Here is a 13951-nt window from a genome sequence, read left to right as displayed (position 1 = left end):
ATCTTTACCAGCATAGTAGAGTTCCCGGGGATAATCACACTTAACCCATTCAGCATGCAGTCTAATGAGCTGGATCTTGTGCAAGGGTGCTGTGGACATCTGGGTGGATGGGTGCTACGGAGGATGAAATGGGGGTTCCCTGGAGAGAAGCGGCAGCGTCGTCAAAGAAGGATGGAGGAGGTGACCTGTGGATTTCCGGGAGAGAAGTGGCAGCGTCGTCGAAGAGGGATGGAGAAAGTGACCTGTGGATTTCCGGGAGAGAAGCGTCAGAGTCGTCTAAGCGTAATGGAGAAAGTGACCTGTGGATTTCAAGGAAACCAGCGGCAGCATCGTCGAAGAGTAGTGGAGAAAATGGGCTGTGGGTTTCCGGGAGAGCAGCGGCAGTGTCGTGGACGAGTAGTGGATAAGATGGGCTGTGGATTTCCGGGAGAGCAGCGGCAGAGTCGTCCAAGCATAATCGAGGAAGTGGCCTGCGGTTTCGATGGGTTGGCTGCCATTTGTTTTGCCTTGAGTGTACATCACCGAATTTCTTTTTGACATAATAAGGCTTAGTGTATTAAAACCCTTAGCCTTTGGGGTAAGCAGAAGGTTTTCTTTATTAGCCTTAGCCTTTCGCTTTGGACTTGGCTTGGAAATGGCTCCTGCCTTTCGCTTTTTGCGTGACAGACATGGCAGAGGCGAGTGGGTTCCTGCTTCAGTAGAATCGGGGTCGATCCATGGAAGCAGATGGCACAATGCAGTATCTGGACAAGGTAAAGTTCAGATACAGATCATCGAGTGGTGGGATAGGCAAATTGTGTAACCTTTTATGCATGGCGACGAGTTACAGGTGTTAAAAGTGGGCGTTCTCGAATGTGAGTCATTAACGTATAAATACACCATCCATTTTGTGGATTCACTGCACATTGAATACACATCGACTGAACATCGAATATACATTCTTGTGCTTGTATTTCTTTCTACTTGCAGCAATGCCTTTTAAAAAGATTTCAAAGGATCTCAGCATGAGAATTAAGGAGATGTACACAAGCGGACAACGAATTGCAGATATCCAACGCTGGTTAGCTGATCCTAGCCTCGTTGTGCCATCAACCACCGTGTGCTATCATGCACACGGAAAGACCAAACAACGCACGAGGACACCAATGGTAACTAATGCGTAAGTATATTTATATTACTATATAATATAGTATATCTATCTATTATTGTTTATATTGCTGCATATAAATATAACTATATAGTATAGATCTATCTAACATTATGGTTATTTCTGTTTATTTATATTACTGTGTAATATAGTATATCTATCTATTATTGTTTATATTGCTGCATATAAATATAACTATATAGTATAGATCTATCTAACATTATGGTTATTTCTGTTTATTTATATTACTATGTAATATAGTATATCTATCTATTATTGTTTATATTGCTGCATCTATTATTGTTTACTGTAAATCAGGCCTGCTCTAAAGTGAGAAGAGCCGAACTGCTCAAAGGAAAAAAAATTTGGGCCGCACGGGTTAAATCATCATCATCCTCATCATCATCTCTCCTCCAGCACCTATCATCATCATCATCATCATCATCATCATCATCATCATCATCATCATCATCATCATCATCATCATCATCATCATCATCATCATCATCATCATCATCATCATCATCATCATCATCATCCTCATATCTCCCCCAGAACCTCTCACTATCAATCTTTACGACACTCCCCATCTATCTCTCATACCCCCATCTCTCCCCCTCACCCACACAATAACCCCCTCCACATCAAACACACAATACCCCCTCCACATCAAACACACAATACCCCCCTCCACATCAAACATACAATACCCCCCTCCACATCCCCCAGCGCATTCCATGTCAGCATCCCCCCCACAAGTCAGCATCCCCCCCATGTCTCTCTTCCCTCAATATGAAACTCTCTCCCCCTCCCCTTAATGACACTGTCTCCCCCTCCCCTCAATATGACACTCTCCCCCTCCCCTCAATATGACACACTCTCCCCCTCCCCTCAATATGACTCTCCCCCTCCCCTCAATATGACACTCTTTCACCCTCCCCTCAATATGACACTCTTTCCCCCTCCCCTCAATATGACACTCTCTCCCCCCCTGCAACTCACATCACATCCTCCCCCTGCAACTCACATCACTCTCACCCTCCCCCTGCAACTCACATCACTCTCTCCCCCCTACAACTCACATCAGTATCTCCCCCCTGCACCTCACATCACTCTCTCCCCCCCTGCACCTCACATCACTCTCTCCCCCCCTGCACCTCACATCACTCTCTCCCCCCCTTTGCACCTCACATCACTCTCTCCCCCCCCCCCTTTGCACCTCACATCACTTCCCCCCTGCCCCTCACATATCAGCAGCCCAGCTCCCCCCTCCCCCCCACCAGCCGTTTTTCACACCCACCCCCCCCACCAGCCTGTTTTTCACACCCACCCCCCACCAGCCCGTTTTTCACACACACACACACACACACACACACACACACACACACACACACACACACACACACACACACACACACACACACACACACACACACACACACACACACACACACCACACCACACCTCTCTTAGATCAGCTCAGCACATCCTCTCTCTCCGGTACTAAGCCCCGCCCCCGGCATGCTCTGACCTCCCCGGCAGCCTGCTAATGAAGAAAAAAACACACGGCTGCTGCATCCTCCTCATGCTGCTGCTGCCTCCGCGCACCGCAAAACCTGGGTGCTGGGAGGGATTGGGAGGGGGCTGGAAGGAGGAAGGATGAATCGCCGCCATTTTTTTAAACTTTTTTTTAAAATTTATTTAATTAACTGGCGCCCGGCCAGAGTCATCGCGGGCCGCACAGAGAGGCCTGGCGGGCCGCATGCGGCCCGCGGGCTGTATGTTGTGCAGGCCTGCTGTAAATGATGTGCCAACTTTGCATTCCACAAAAAAGATCGCATATCTATGAAGCCGCGTCCAAAACACCCAGTGAAGATGCATGTGTGGGGTGCCATCTCTGGCATGGACCAGGATGTATTGTCATCTTTGAAGGTAAAAGAAGTCACACGCTTTTGCCTTATGCACTGTACTGAACTAGTGTGCAGTTGTTTGAGCACTTTTCTTTTCTTGTTATAGGAATCATGAATAAAGCTTTTTACCAAGAGAAAATTGTGCCTTTAGATTGTGGAATACATCACACGTGAGTTCCCAGATGGTCATCGTTTCAATCAGGACAATGATCCGAAGCACACCACGTTAACAGCGCATATTCTTGAGCGCGGTATCAACTGGGTGAAGATGCCAGCGGAGTAAGTGCGGTAACCGTGTCTCATTTTTTGCCACTGTTTTTACTGTGTATCTCTTTAACTAATTGTCATTTTTTCCCCCTCCCTCCAATGACAGATCGCCAGACTTCAATCCTATCGAAATGATCTGGCATCAGTTGAAGGACCATATCCGAAAAGTCGTGAAACCCTCCCAAAAGAATGAGTTGGCGCAAGGCATAATGAGTTTTTGTAACGATGTACTCACCGTGGAACGATGCAATAAATATATTGACCATATTGCGACTGTGTTGCCCATTGTGATCGCGCGTAATGGGCAAGCATCAGGAGGGTAGTGTGGTATAGTACTGTACTGTAGTATTGTAAGTACAGTATGATACAGGTAAGTATGGCACAGATTTTTTTTCCCCTGAGAGAGCAGCACTAGCCATCTGGTTACAAAGTATTTAACAGTAGTCACAGTATACAGTAGTTTCAGTATAGACTAGTTTGACAGTACTAACTGCATACTGTAGTCCAATATGGAGTAGCTATACAGTACACAATGCCATAATATACACCTAACTGCTCAATTTTTTTCTTTCCTGAGAGAGCAGCACCAGCCATCTGGTTGCGAAGTATTTAACAGTAGTTCCAGTATAGACTAGTTTGACAGTACTTACTGCATACTGTAGTCCAATATGGAGTAGCTATACAGTACACAAGGCCATAATATGCACCAGACTGCACTCATTTTTTCTTTTCAGAGACAACATCGGTTGGATTTACACTGGCGACACACTTTATTCGAGCTTGGCTAGTCCCACGAATTCGGGTATACCCGGGTGTATTGAGGTTTGTGACTGTTTTCTGCCCGAGTGCATTGAGGTATTTTCCAAGCAGGGATTGAAGCATTTTATTCCCGCTGGCTGCAATACTGCACAGTATATATATATATACTGCATTATAATTCATGAATTTATGCCATCTGGTAGACACGCGAAGCATTGCAGCCTATTAAATCCTAATCATTATCATTTAACAGATCAGCCGCCCGTCAGCCAGGCATGAACCCAGGCTGGGAAGGCAAACGCAACGGGGCTTGTTAGAGGTGAGGAGCGGCGCATTCCAGGTATCTGCCAGGTACATACTGGGTATTTGCTCGAATAAAGTGTGTCGGTGCAGTACCATGGGGTTTTTTGGATTGACAGATGAAGAAAGAAGATAAAGAAGATCAAGAGATGGTTACAGATGAAGATAGAACAAGGTGATTAAAGAACGAAAAAAGAAGATTTGGGTACCTGATCAGGATCTTCATGGCGGATGGCATTGGATGCTGTTGGAGGGCTTTAAGGTATGTGAGCTTCCTGTGACCCCAGGAGTCGGAGGGCCACCGCTTCTAATGGTAAGTAATATATTGAATGTTTGTAAATGTCTCTTTTTACAGGTTTTTTCTTTGGATATGTGTTTTGATTTTTTGAGGGAGGCACATTGACTGATAATATATTAATCTGTACCTCTTTAGGGTACAGATGAATACATTAGTATGACAATATTTGGGGGGCATTTGTGGCTTGGTATTGTTGTTGCTTTTTTTTTCATTTCAGATTATTATGTGGATGTGATTGTTTGTTTTTTCATGCTTAATGCTAATAAAAGGTTTGCGATAATTGTTCGTTTGTAGTTAATGTTGTATTATGTTAGCTACTGCGTTTTATGGTTATTTCAGATATTGTTAGAATTTCTTTCTTTGTATTTTAATGTTTACATTCATTAATGTTGTAGTAATTAATTGTTTTGATTGGTTAGTGTTACTATTCATTTTGAGTTGGTTTAGGAATTAATTGGTTTGATTGGTTAATGGTTTAATTAATTCATTGTTGATGTTGTTATTGCTTGTTTTGATTAGATTAGCTGGCTACTGTTTTTATTTAGTGAAGTGTGTTTTGTTGGAGTTTAGTTATGTTTTATTATTGTGTGTCTTGTGTATTAATGTATTGTAATTAGGGTGCCCATTGAGTGCTATAGAGGCTTATCATGCCCATATTATTATTATATGGGTATGATGTACCACTGTACTACTCAATGGGTACAGGGTGGGTATAGTCAGTCAGGGGTTGGTGCTTAGGTCTGACGGATGGGTGAAGGGGGTATTAGCCCTAAGGATGCGTGTCTAGACTTTGCGGGTGGGTAGCGGTTGGGTTAACCCCTTTATTACCTTAGCGGTATTAACCGCTAAGGTAATGAAGGGGTTAAGTCCCCCCGCAACCCCCGCAAGGCCTAAACAGCCACTAAGGGCAAAATTCCCCCTTCACGCACCCTCTCTAGCCACAGTAAGCCTGGCACGGGTGTTTAACCCCTTCATTGCCTTAGCCGTTAGCCGCTAAGGTAATGAAGTTGCTGTACATGCATTTTTCCTGCATCAGATGCATACCGGGGGGCTCTGGAGCTGCTATTAATGGCTGTCAGCTCCTGGAGACCCCCGGCATCAATCCGAGGCAGGAAAAGGGCCTGATTTTTTCTAAGTCCTGACACATCGCAGCTCATCAAGGCAATCTCCCCACCAATTTCCCTAAATTTTCAGGAGAATTGGATTTGGGGAGAAGATCACCTTTTAGGGCTGCGATAGGCCGAGACAGCCGACTCACGGGTATCTGAATCGCGAGAGTTTATGATCCTTCCGAAAATGGTCGATAAGCGGCTGATCGCCGCTCAATTGGCGATTTTCTTTTGATCATAAAATTTTGCGTCGATACAGGCCGTTATCGAGCACTTATCGAGGCTTTATGAATACGAGTAGCCATTTTTGTCGATAAGTGCTCGATAAGGGCCTTATCGAGGCTTTCTGAATGAGGCCCAGTGTCTACGTCACACGGCGACACGTAACTTGTGGTCTGGGATCAGACCACCTACGTTCAGAGACTGTCTTTGGTGGGATGCTCCTGCTTGAGATCACCCCACATGGAGGTGGAAGGCGTCGTTGGAGCAGACTGCCCATTGACTGTTGTTTAGCTACACCCGGGAGCTGGAGCACCCGGAAAGGTTTCCGAATAAGTGCACCAACATTCATATGGGCAGTGCTGTCTCACACTTGGGGGTCGGAAAGGCCATTGGTATCTGGACACTGGGACACTGGTGCCCCTGCACACAAGTACTGTGGGGATTTTCCGCGTGTTGGTTTACATATATGTCTATTGCTGTTCCAATTGTTTATTACCTCCCTGTAAATACCCATAATCTGTGTGTGTATTACTGGGCATATTGTCGTGGGAGGGATTATCCTACTATGTGAGGATCCTTCTCAGGTGGAGGCACTGTTTAGTAGATATACAGTACATACACCCGAGGCTCCGGTAACGGACATGCTTGCCAAAAACCGGGACCGGACCGCAGAGCTGAGGTGAGGTGGGGATGTGAATATACCGACATTAGGCCGCGCAGCTGGTTCTGGATTGCGCAGTTCATAGTCGTTCATAGCAGGGTCAGGGTTGGAGACAGTAGCAACATCGATAAACAAGCAGGGGTTCGGCAATGGGAAGTCAGGTGCGCTCCGCTTCAGCAAAGGGGCAGCAGCGCGGGAGTGGCCTCTGCACGAGGAGTGGGAACAGCCCATGGTACCAGTCACTGCAAAGGGAGAAGGTAGGCCGGACTAGGCACATCGCAGGGCAGCACTGGCAAACCAGCGCTTCAGCACAGGTGTCCAAAACAGGCCTCTGCGAGGAGAGAGAGCAGCAGACCTCAGGACTCAGAAGGCAGGCCTCTGCTATGGGAAAGGCAGCAGGCCTCATGGAACAGGGAGTTGAAGGATACGCTGGGGAGCCAACACTTCAGCACAGGAACCAGGACATTGCCTCTGCAATGGAGGTACACAGCAGGCCCCAGGAATCAGGAACAGGAAACAGGAACAGTAACAAAGAACAGGAACCAGAACTAAGAACAAGGAAACAAGAACAGGACGGCCAAACAGGTAGCTTGTGGCAAGCACAGTTACAATTCTATGACAAAGGACTATGCTCGGCACTGAGGCAATGTAATAGAGCAGTATAAGAAGGCCAGCGGGCCAATCCCAGGAGAGAAGTGTGAGGGCATTCATCCAATGAGAGAGCACCAAGGCAGGACTGCAGTAATTGCCAGCACAGGTGGATGTGAGGAGAGGTTGTCTGAAGCAGCACAGTTCTGTAAGGAAAGGGTTTCCACCAAACCCAGGAACGGAATCCTTACAGCTGCCCAGTGGTAGAGGATCAGGCCTTCTGTTTGCCACACAGGTATAGCAGCACACATAGTCGTCCTGACACAGAGGGAAAGGGGACTACAGAAGGATAAAGTGTGATCAAGTCACGGTACCTCAATATACTTTACCTTGTTTCCCACCTAACTGGTTTCAACTTCTCCTTGTTTCAACTTCACAAAATACAATAGTGCATTTCCCACAACTGCAATTTCAGTCACACAGATCACCACTCACCACTAAGAAATATAGATGCAAAGTCTGAATGTAATTATCTCAATACTTTCTTTTACACTAACACTGTTTTGATTTTTTGACTAAAGATTCCTAGACAGAATACTCTATCGGTAAAATAATGTTAACCAATTTTGTATGCCTTGGGGCATGCAGTTTCAGAAAATATATTCTTTCTTGGGTTTATTTTTATGCTATATGGTAGTTTTGACTTGACAGTGATGATGTGCAAATTTGCATTCAGCCATTAAATCCAGGTACAAAGAGCCTTTCACAATTGTACTTCTTAAGGTCCAGTATTGGCTAAAACAGTAAGTAAACATATACTGTACATACAGTATCTTGTATCAATGTACTGTACATAGCACACCAAGTAAGATAACATTTTGTATTTATTTCCAAGATTATAGTTTAAAGTTACATTGACTTTTTTTTTAACATGAAAGTGTCCTGGACAGATATATTTGTTGGGAAGGAACTCTTGTCCTTGCTTGTCTTCTTGAGGCCTTTACGTAAAAAAAATATATTATATAGGAGTATTTTTCACCTTTTACACTCAGTCCTGAAAATTCAGCTGTTACAGTCTTGCTAATTGGTGGTCTGTACATTTGGTAACCTATACATATCTAATATAAGTGTAATCAGGAGACACATGGCAATAATATCAATCAGTCATTGTATTGCAAATAATAAATGTTAAATATATCTGAGACACAGTTAATAAACCAAGTCAAAGTATTTGTTTATATATATGTATGGCATCTTATCCTGGTCACATAATCTCCAATCCAAAAATAGAGATGCCGCAAGAATTATGGTCTCCGGAGCAGCTCTGGAGACAGTGTCTGATGCGATCATGCTACAGGGGGTCCATGCTTCTGAATTTGAGCCATGCAACATCCTCCGACGCCGACACTGCCACAGTCACATGACCACAACATACCCTGGTGCCGAAAACAGTTACCGTTACTAAATAGAAAGAGACAGAAATGCAAAGCTCAAATTGTGCTTAAAAATGTATACTGTAGCACAAGTTTAAAAAGTCTTTGGCCTGGATTTAAAGGAATAAATAATGTGAACAAGTTATTTTTTTAGTTATTAGGTTTGTAATCTGGAATCTATAGTTCCCGAAATAAGATAATGCAGTTAATACTAATTATTATTCTTTTCCATTGCAAATCCTTTTGGCATGCAAATTTACTGGGTTATGATTCACGTCTATGGTTATGAATTCCCTTTTTTTTTACATTTCAGCCATAGCGAAATAATAAAAAGAGAACATGCCCTCAATTGCAGTACCAGATGAACATATTTCCAATGGTAACCTCTCAAATCAAGTGTCCACTATCTATCATACAGTATTCTGTCTTAATTAAAATAGTTGAAATAGCTGACTAGACGTCTTTAATTACTGGTAACTTCTCATGTACTGTACATAATGTACACTCATTTATCAACATAAAAATACTGGTAGCCTGATTCAGCATTAATCTGGGCTCAAAGCCTACCTTCCTTTTTCAAGTATCGCCTTATGGTGAGTTATGTCCTGCACTAAGCAGAGAGCACTGACCACAATGTTGCACTTGCAAAGTCTCGGCCACACTCTCACATATTAATAATATTATGGAGAGTATTGTGAGATTATTATAAAGAAAGGTCACTCAGAGTTTGTATAAGATAAGGTTTATCATTTATTGTATCACAACAATATTCAGAAATATCAGAAATATCAGAAATATCACAACAAGCTTCTTATAAGCTGATGGCTAGCAGTTACAGTATGTTACCAATCCATTCCTAACTATGCAGAGATTATAACTATATATGCATTGTCAATACTCACAAACCAAAAGATATTACGATAGGTCAGCCAGTCCCAGTCTCATCTGTGTGACTTCACACTTAAGTTCGGTTCTCTCTCTCTCTCTCTAACATGGAGTCAGGCCATCCTGATATAGAGTGTATGCATACGTGTGTCACGTGTCATGTGTCCATACTCTGTGGTTTGTGACGTATGATGTTTACGAGTCAGAAATTATAGTTAGTGACGTATGATGTTTACGATCTTAGGACTTACATTTAGTAACCTATGATATTTCATAAGTTCCCGTTCAAACCACAGCGTGTTTACCGTTATAAGTTCCCCTTTTTATGTCTTTGTAACCTGTCCCAATATCCTGCCACTTCTGAGCAAAACAAGCTATTATTTCTAAGACAAGAAAACCAGGATTCTAACATTATATTCTAAGCTATACTAGGCCTTACAATGATACTACGTATATATGTACCTGTGACCTGTATTCATTATGCGTTATATGCCAGAAAATACCTGTAATCCATAACACCCTCTCCTACACATAATTATCATATTTTTGCAAATGCAGAAAAAATTATCAAAGCAGAAAATATTCATTATGTGTACTTTTGGAAGACAGTGTCACAGCTCTCTGATGTAGATGAGCTTGAACTCATAGGAGTATGTGACTGATCGCCAAAACACCCACAACTGCGCATATGTGCACAAGTTATTCCACGATGGGAAGGTATCAATTTGTAAAAATCACCCAATTGTAAAGCGGGTTGATGTTGGCTTTCATACACACTCAAGAGCGTCATCTGTGTGACTTCACACCTAAGTTCGGTTCTGGTTTAACATGGAGTCGGGCAAACCTATTATAGAGTGCATTGTTTGCTGCGTACGTGTGTCACGTGTCATGTGTCCATGCTCTGTGGTTTGTGACGTATGATGTTTACCATCAAAAATTACAGTTAGTGACGTATGATATATGTCGTAAGTTACCGTTAGACCACGGCCTGTTTACCGGTGTTAGTTCCCCTTTGTCACACTTGCCTCTGATCCGCGCGGAGACCGACTCAGGGAAGCACCACGGGGCAGAGTCATGCGCCCACGCACTGCCAGGGCAGTGCAGGCGCAGCGGCATGATGGCGGAGCTCCGCGAGACGCATCGCGCACGCGCACGGGTTGCTCGGCAACCAGGAAGCAGGAGAACGTGAGGGAGCTGCTGGAGCCTCCCACAGGCGGAGACTTGCTGAGTAAACTGCATGACGTCATCACGTCGCGACGCGCATCGCGCACGCGCGCGGGTTGCCCGGCAACCAGACCTAGCATCAGGAAAGCCTAATTGCAATCTGTTTTTGATCAGTGTCTCTCTGACACCATTGGTGGACCAGTACACACCCCTGCAAGGTAATTGGACCCTTCCCACATATATACCTGCTTCTGCCTGTCCTTCATTGCTGAGCATAAACTCCTGTTTATGCATTGTGCTCACCGCTGCTGTCTAGTTTTGTCTTGAACTTTGTCTGACCTGTTTGACCCTGCCTGTTACTTGGATTTCTTACTCTCCAGCACTTTGACCCCGGCTTCGTTACTCGACTACTCTACCTTCTATTACCCAGGACCTTGGCTACGAAACTCTACCTACCCGGACTCTCCAACCCTGGAACACGGCAAGTACCCTGACTACCCTGACCTCTCCAACCCTACGACGCGGTACGATTAGGACTACGCATTCCGGACAGGACTGCGTGGTTGTGGGTCGGTGCCTATCAATCCCCACCTCAGCCCCGCGGTCTTCCGTCCTGTTTGTGGTGAGCGCAGCGTGACACCCTTTTATGTCTATGTAACCTGTCCCAATATCCTGCCACTTCTTAGCAAAACAAGCTATTATTTCTAAGACAAGAAAAACCAGGATTTTAACAGTATACTCTAAGCCTTACAATGATACTATGTATATATGTACCTGTGACCTGTATTCATTATGCGTTATATGCCAGAAAATACCTGCAATCCATAACAGCATTACATGGTGATATAATGTTCAACAAAATATATTTAAGTGATGATGTCTACCTAATTATATGTTATCTTTGTTAAGAAAAATATTATACTTCAAGGCTCATCAAATAGCTCAGATAAGGACAAATGAGGGCAAACCTTTAGAACGTACGTTTCATTTTTGAAGCTACTATATTTAAGGCCCAAACCTACAGAAGGGTGCAAAACTTTAGCTGTAAATAGATTAGGGCTCTCATAGTAGCTCAATAATAACTATGTTTGCTGGAAAAGAGCCTTAGGCACATTCTGTTCGCAACAAATAACCATTATTCTTCACAAGATATTGCTACTTACTGTATACACAATATGGTTAAACTGACACCGGTTTAAAGATTAAGCACTGTGTATCTAGACTACCTAGCTATCCACTTGCAAATATGTTAGGGTTCTATTCATATTAGCCCAAACTAGTGTTTCTGCATTTTTGTCTCACGCAGATATAATTTTTTTGTTTTGTATTTGTCCATCATTATTTTAATACAAGAATAAAAGATTCATTTTATCTGACCCAACATATCACATCACTTCATTAGGGTTTGAGTGCTAGTTTAAAATAGCTTCCTTTCTTGCATCTGCAAGTCCAGTCCTATCGCTTTAATATCGCTCCTGGCACATACTTAACCTTAGACTGTAGCAAGAGCAGCATCTTCCTCCAACCACCCCCACTTACCCCTTATATTTTATATTGACTATCACAGGAGCCTACATTCTCATCCACAATGTCATCAATTGTTTGAGAGATTCCCATGCAAAGAATCCAGAATATCTCTGCTTCTGATTGAATCTGCAACATACACATGCCAGTTCATAGTTACATAGTAGATGAGGTTGAAAAAAGTCATAGGTCCATCAAGTTCAACCTACACTGGCGACACACTTTATTCGAGCTCGGCTAGTCCCACGAATTCGGGTATACCCGGGTGTATTGAGGTTTGTGACTGTTTTCTGCCCGAGTGCATTGAGGTATTTTCCAGGCAGGGATTGAAGCATTTTATTCCCGCTGGCTGCAATACTGCACAGTATATATATATATATATATATATATATATATATACTGCATTACAATTCATGAATTTATGCCATCTGGTAGACACGCGAAGCATTGCAGCCTATTAAATCCAAATCATTATCATTTAACAGATCAGCCGCCCGTCAGCCAGGCATGAACCCAGGCTGGGAAGGCAAACGCAACGGGGCTTGTCAGAGGTGAGGAGCGGCGCATTCCAGGTATCTGCCAGGTACATACTGGGTATTTGCTCGAATAAAGTGTGTCGGTGCAGTATGCTAAATTTAGACAACATATACTTTATCCTATATCTATACTTACTTATTGATCCAGAGGAAGGCAAACAAAAAAACAATTAAGGGGAAAAATTAATTCCTTCCTGACGCCAAGAATTGGCAATCGGATTAATCCCTGGATCAACATCCTTCCCATGTATACTTATTTGGTATATCCCTGTATACCTTTCCCATCTAAAAAGATGTCCAACCTTTTTTTGAACAAATCTATTGTATCTGCCATCACAGTCTCCATGGGTAATGAATTCCACATTTTAACTGCCCTTACTGTAAAGAACCCTTTCCTTTGTTGCTGGTGAAATTTCCTTTCCTCCAACCTCAAGGGATGGCCCCGAGTCCTTTGTACTGGACGTGGGATGAATAGTTCTTTTGAAAGCTCCTTGTATTGTCCCTGAATATATTTGTATATAGTTATCATATCCCCTCTTAGATGCCTCTTTTTTTAATGTAAATAATTCTAATTTAGCTAGCCTCTCCTCATAAATTAGAATGTCAATCCCCTTTATTAATTTGGTGGCTCTTCTCTGCACTCTCTCTCGTTCCATAATGTCTTTTCTTAGGATTGGTGCCCAAAATTGTACTCCATATTCAAGGTGTGGACTTACTAATGCTTTGTAAAGGGGCATAATTATGTTTACTTCCCTTCCATCAATTGCCCGTTTGATGCAAGATAAGATCTTGTTTGCATTTGCAGCTACTGCATGACATTGGGCACTATTGCTAAGCCTGCTGTCTACAAGCACTCCTAAATCCTTCTCCATCAAGGATTCCCCCAATATATCTCCATTTAATTTGTAAGTCGCCTTTTTATTCTTGCATCCCAAATGCATAACCTTACATTTATCTGTATTAAACCTCATCTGCCATTTACCTGCCCACGTTTCCAGTCTCTCCAAGTCCTTCTGAAGAGAAATTACATCCTGCTCTGATTCTATTACCTTACACAATTTAGTATCATCAGCAAAGATGGAGACTTTGCTATCGATCCCAACCTCAAGGTCATTAATAAACAAGTTAAAAAGCAGGGGTCCCAGTAC

Source organism: Ascaphus truei, chromosome 1, assembly GCF_040206685.1.
Source record: "Ascaphus truei isolate aAscTru1 chromosome 1, aAscTru1.hap1, whole genome shotgun sequence".
Classification (NCBI taxonomy): domain Eukaryota; kingdom Metazoa; phylum Chordata; class Amphibia; order Anura; family Ascaphidae; genus Ascaphus; species Ascaphus truei.
This window is presented reverse-complemented; position numbering follows the sequence as displayed.